Source organism: Melanostigma gelatinosum (assembly GCF_949748355.1).
Source record: "Melanostigma gelatinosum genome assembly, chromosome: 16".
In the NCBI taxonomy this organism is placed as follows: Eukaryota; Metazoa; Chordata; class Actinopteri; order Perciformes; family Zoarcidae; genus Melanostigma; species Melanostigma gelatinosum.
The window spans coordinates 21844920-21851617 of NC_136649.1; positions in this window are offsets into that span (position 1 = coordinate 21844920).

Consider the following 6698-nt stretch of genomic DNA (forward strand, 5'->3'; position numbering starts at 1 on the left):
TTTTATTATCATGATGTTGTTATATTTATTATCAATCATGAATCTGAATTGTAAGTCGCTTTGGATAAAAGCGTCTGCTAAATGACTGTAATGTACGGTAATGTAATGACAGTAAGTAAAGATCAAATATAATATAAATATGTTTTTTCAAAGAGTAAAAGTATTGTAAATAATACTTATAATAATAGTAATTATAATTATTATAAGTATAAATAATGTATATAAATAATAATAAGTATACATATTATATTTAATAATATCAATTATTATTGTAAGTATAACAATATAAAGTATAATGATGACAATAAACTGTGTTTAACTTTAACTCAAACCAATATATATAAGTCATATTTGATATGTTTTATATGTTCCACTCTTTCTTACTCTGCAGCTGCTGCACAACAATATCCCTCGGGATAAATAAAATCGTAACGTAATTTTGTATTGTACTATTTTATCTTATATTGTCTTTTATCAAACTTAAAACTGCTGACATTTGCGGCGGCAGTCACAGACTTCTGAGTCCAGAATGGTGGAAGGTCTCTGGTGAAATACAATCATGCAGTTCTGAAGCGCTTTTAGGCGAGAATAGATGAGACCAACGATCGTTCTGCAGAATTGTTCAGTTTGAGACTTTACAGATGTGTGGCTTACATTGTTTTCTTGCTAAAAGAAGCGTAATGTGGACGGAGTCGAGTGTTCAGGACGTGTGTTCTGTGGATGTGAGTGACTTCAGATGCCTCGTTTTCTACTTTGAGCTCCTCTCCTCTTGACTTCTTCTTATTCAATCGTCTCTTCATCTCAACCCTGAGACGCCGTCGTCCTCTCGGCCAATCGGGACGAGCAGCCGGACGGCGCCATGGTAACATGAGGCCCTCTTACATGTGGGTGGGAAAAGACAAACTCATTATACCTTAATAGAGCCACTGGGCTGTTTCCAGGGAAACTATGTTGTTCAGGTGCGTCTGCCTGGTGGTCAGTGGGTTTGACTCAGACTGAAAAACACCATGTGCTGACGTCTCTGGGTTGATCTGACCTCCAGTGCTGAGAACAACAACAGCCAGTGAACGTCACATGACGGCTCTGGAGATCATAGAGGATCGAAGTGGACATAGTCATGGTGATGTCACCCATTGGTTTGTGGACATGAAACAAACCAATGGTCGTCACCATCTTGTTTTTTTGCAACCAGTGAATAGGAAGTGACCACATCTAGACTGAGGAGGAGTGACGTAGAGACGCCGTATACGTCTCTGGTACAGACCTGTCAATCACAGTGTAGCCCCGCCCCTAAAGCATCCCCTGCTTTATGGTCTGTGTGACTCTAAATGGACCATAATGTACTAAATGAACATCATGCTGTATTGAAGAAGACTTGAAACTAGAGATTGAGACCATAATCTCATGTTTACAATGTTGAAATAATAAAAGCTGGTGGTCTTAACGTAAACCTTTAGGGTCATGACATCATCAAGAGTCCTGTGTTTCTATATTGACGTAGAAACACTGAGGAAATGATTTTAAACATGCATTTAAAAAGGATTTAAACTTAAAGTTTTGACCTCCACCCCGTCCAACACCTTATCGTAGTTACTGTTGATGTCATCTGTAAAACGCTGCAGATCAGGTCAATAACAACTCAACATTTGGATAAATTCATGTAGAAGCAGTAATAAATGCTGAAGTCGGCCTTCTTTCATGTCAAACCTCCGTCTGAACGTCATTGTTTTGGAGAAGCTTTTGTTTTTCACACCCACAGACACACGAGAAGCGTTCAGTGAGGACAGAACAGAGAGGAGGAACACCGTCAAAATAAAAGCATGGATTTATTACTACAGAGGAATACTCTGACCTATGTATCTATACTGTTTCTCGTATAGTAGATGGTGGTTTCTTTAATAAACACGTTTAATGACTGACAATTGAATTTCCGCAGTGATTTAACATCTCAGATCGGTCCTGATGATGATGATGATGACATCACCATGTTCATCATCTTTAGGAGCCACAGAGGAGGCTCAATAATAACTTTATTTATACAGCACCTTAAAAACAGAGTTTACTTTGTGCTTTGACGGACGAAGTAAAGAAATAAAAACAACAGAAAGATGAGACAGTAAAAGAGATGAAATAATAACATCAATCCATATGATAAGAACAAACTAAGAAACACAAATAGTATATACAAATATATGTACAAAAAGAATGTAATAAATTCAATAAAAAAAATTATAATAAAAATAATTAAATAATAATAATAATAAAATAATACAGTAAAAAGACGACGTCACATAAAAGCCTGTATGTAAATATGGGTGTTAAGAAGTGATTTAAAACTGATTATGCAAGTTTACATACGTATTTGTACTTTCAAAGTATACTGATAGACTGATACTTGATACTTTTACTTCAGTAAATGATCTGAATACTGAGGACGTAGCGTTCAGCTGTGTGTTGTTGTAAATAAGGACACGCACACACACACACAGCCCTAAAACTAATTACCCACATTAGTGAGTGACCTTACGACGACCTGAAAGAAACAGCAGGAGCTCCGTTTTATTCCTCGCTAGAAAAAGAAGAAAGAGGAAAAAGCACCACAAAGCTCCGTGTTCATCCTCTTCGGGATCTTTTCTTAATGAGCGGTAACAACGTGGCCTTCGTCGTCTTCTTCTCCTCCTCCTCCTCCTCCTCCTCACATCAAAGTGCTCTCTTCTCTCCTCTGGAGCTCCTCACTTCAAAGCCGGGGTGGAAAAGTCAGCAGCTGCATAGTAATCAGGAGATTTAGTATTCACACACACAAACAACCTTTTCACTACCGTGTCGCTGTCGGATTAGCGGTGTTGTGAGATTTCTCTCGTCTGATTAGCTCCGATCCGATGCCTCTCATATTGACTTCTGGGTCACATCGCCTCCTTAATCCTCATTTGTACGTTCATTCTTCATAATTTGACTTTAACACGTTCGACAAACTGTTTCATCAATAATCAGCTGATCTCCTGCTGGGCCGACAACACGACTCACCTTCCGCTGGGATTATTTATAAGATTCTGTTATGATGTGGGGTGTTTCACGGACCCAAATGCAGACTCAGACAGCAAAGTTCGATTTCAAAACCAAGGTTTGTTTATTTCTCTCAGTCAAGGGAAAAAACAGGAAATGGACAAAGTCAATAGGAGGCGTCTTCACGCCTGCGGCCGGTTCCAAGCCGGAAAGTGGCTAATCCTGCGGATTTTAGCCGGGAAGTGGCCGGTCCGCGTCCGTGGCTGGCAGACAGGCTGGATTGTCTGTGTGACACCAGAGGCTCGACACAGGAACGCCAAGACTAAACAGTTGATCTCCGCGGAACGAACTGGAAGGCTTCCTCGTACAGGTGAAAACCCGAGGCTCGACACTGTACGGCAGGCAGGTCGAAAAAACGAGAGGCAACGTTAGTTTCAGATCTTCAGAGAGTAACAAATGGACTACTCACGGGTCGGAATACCAGGTAGGTAAAACAGACGGACTGACAACTGGGTTGAGAGTGACAGGAGTATTTATGTCAGCTGGAGGCGATCACTGGAGATGAGGCACAGCTGTGCCTACGGAGAGAGGCGCGGCAGTGGGCGGGACTCTTAGGAGGACACTACTGAGGGAAACACAGCAGAGATCGACATAAATCCTCACAGTACCCCCCCCTCAACGGGAGCCTCCCGCCAGGCTTATCGGGGTGCAGGCGATGGTATGTGCGGAGTAGCTCTGGATCCATAATCCGGGAGCGAGGAACCCAGCATCGTTCCTCCACACCATACCCCTCCCAATCCACGAGGTATTGGTAACCCCTACCTCGTCGGCGGACATCCAGGAGACGGTTGACCGTGTAAACCGGACCGCCTTCGGGGGTTTGGCTGGACGGTTCAGAGGACTGGAGTGAACGGGCTTGAGCAGAGACACATAGAAAACAGGGTGGATCCTCATGGATTGCGGGAGCTTGAGCTTGACCGTGACCGGGTTGATAACGGAGACAATGGGGAACGGGCCAATGAATCTGGGAGAGAACTTCTTGGATTCAGTGCGTAGGGGTATGTCCTTGGTGGAAAGCCAGACCTGTTGGCCGGGAAGACAGGTGGGGGCGGGTGTGCGGCGGCGATCAGCCAGATGCTTGTTTTGTTCGGAAGAACGGAGATGGGCAGCACGAGTCTCTCTCCAGACTCTTCTGCATCGGCGCTGGTTGATTTGGACAGACGGGACGGAAATCTCGACCTCTTGGCTGGGTAGAAGGGGAGGTTGGTAGCCAATGGAGGCCTCGAAGGGGGAGAGACCTGATACCGTGGAGGTATGGCTGTTGTGTGCGTACTCTATCCAGGCCAAGTGACGACTCCAGGAAGATGGCTTTGCCGCCGCTACACATCGGAGCATGGCTTCTATCTCCTGGTTCAGCCTCTCGGTCTGCCCATTGGTCTGGGGGTGAAAGCCGGAGGAGAGGCTAGCAGTGGCACCGAGGCTGCGGCAGAACGCCTTCCAAACTTGGGAGGAGAACTGAGGACCCCGATCAGAAACAATATCCATAGGGATGCCGTGGAGTCTAAAGACATGTTGAACCAACAAGTCTGCGGTCTCGCGGGCCGACGGGAGCTTGGGAAGGGGAATAAAGTGAGCCGCCTTGGAAAACCGGTCCACGATGGTCAGGATGACCGTGTTGCTCTCGGAGGGGGGAAATCCGGTGACAAAGTCCAATGCCATATGCGACCAAGGCCTGTGGGGAACCGGCAGAGGTCGTAATAGTCCGACAGGGGGTCTGTGCGAGGCCTTGTTGCGCGCACAGGTGGTACAGGCTAAGACGTAAGCGCGGGTGTCATTGTCCAAAGATGGCCACCAGAAGGAGCGCCGGAGCCAGTTGATTGTACGTCTTATCCCAGGGTGGCCGGAGAGACGGGAGTCATGAGCCCATTGTAGGACCCGGGAACGGACAGAAAGGGGAACGAACAGGCGCCCTGGAGGACCACCTCCTGGGTCTGGCTGGGTCTGCTGAGCCTCCCGCACTGCAGACTCTATCGCCCAGGTGAGGACCCCTAGGACACAGGCGGGTGGAACAATTGTGTCTAGCGCTGGGTCAGCTCCGTCTGGGGAAAACTGACGAGCGAGAGCGTCGGGCTTGATGTTCTTACTCGCTGGGCGGAAGGTGATGGTGAAGTGGAAACGGGCAAAGAACAGAGCCCAGCGGGCTTGGCGGGAGTTCAGTCGCCGGGCAGAATGGATGTATTCCAGATTTCGGTGGTCGGTCCATACAATGAACGGGTGGACTGACTCTTCCAACCAATGTCTCCACTCCTCCAGAGCCAGCTTGACGGCCAGTAACTCCCGGTTGCCCACGTCATAGTTACGCTCGGCCGGGGAAAGGCGGCGAGAGAAAAAAGCACACGGGCGGAGCTTAGAGTCAGTGGTTGAGCACTGAGACAATACTGCGCCTACTCCGGTGTCGGAGGCGTCCACCTCGACCACGAACTGGCGGCTCTCATCTGGCTGCACTAGGATGGGGGCTGAGGTGAATCGTTCCTTGAGGATGTTAAACGCTCGGTTGGCCTCGGAGGACCAGGAAAAATCCACCTTAGAGGTGGTGAGTTTGGTTAGGGGTGACGCCGTCTGACTGTAGTTCCGATTGAACCGGCGGTAGAAGTTTGCAAACCCCAGGAACTGTTGGAGCTTCTTCCGGACTTGAGGCACCTCGAAAGACATCTAGGGCTCCACCCGATGATTCTGTTTCCTGCCCAGTCTATCTGTGGGTTGTGGTCCCGGAGCCAAGGATGGCCCAGAACCAGAGGTGTCAGGGGCGTAGAGAAGATGTAGAAACAGATCTCGTGTTGATGGTTTCCTGATACAAGCAGGGTAACAGGGCAAGTCCGGTGAGTGACATTGGTCAAACGACTTCCATCCAGGGCGGTCGCCTGAAGAGGGCATTCCAACTCCTCCAAGGGAATCCCATGAGCGAAGGCCAAGGAGGAGTCCAAGAAACTCTGTTCTGCTCCAGAGTCAATGAGGGCCAAGACTGGTAGAGCACCGGACGGCAGGCATAACTTAGCTGGTTGTGTGAGACGGGACTTGGAACGGGGAAGTCGGGTGGAGTCGCTCGCCAGTACTCCCACTCCTACTGGCGAGCCCTCTCTTTTGGTCGCACCGGACAGACAGGGATACGGTGACCTGGCTCGCCGCAGTAGAGGCAGGCTCCTGAACGGATTCGTCGCTCCCTCTCTCCCTGAGACAGATGGAACCGTCCCAACTGCATGGGTTCATCCCGATCCTCGGGAGAAGGTGCCGGAGCAGGCGAGTGCTGGTGGCCTGGGCTGCGGTGGCGAGGAGGAGCTGGGACCCAGTGACCGGAAGTGGTTACTGGCTGACGAACCGGAGCTGGGAACCTGTTATTACGCGCTCTCCGACATTCCTGCATCCGAATATCCAGTCGGATGGTGAGAGTGATCAGGTCTTCCAGCGTCCTCGCCTCCTCCAGAACAGCAAGCTTGTCCTTTAATTCCTCCGACAGGCTGCTGAGAAAAAACCCCTGGAGCGCCCTCTCCTCCCAACCGGACTCTGCGGCCAGGATGCGAAAGTCGATGGAATGTTCAGCGGCGCTAGCAGAGCCCTGACTGAGGCGGAGGAGGTTCTGAACAGCGTCCTGAGAGTATGTAGGGTGGTCGAAAGCTCTCCGAAAGGCCTCCAGGTAC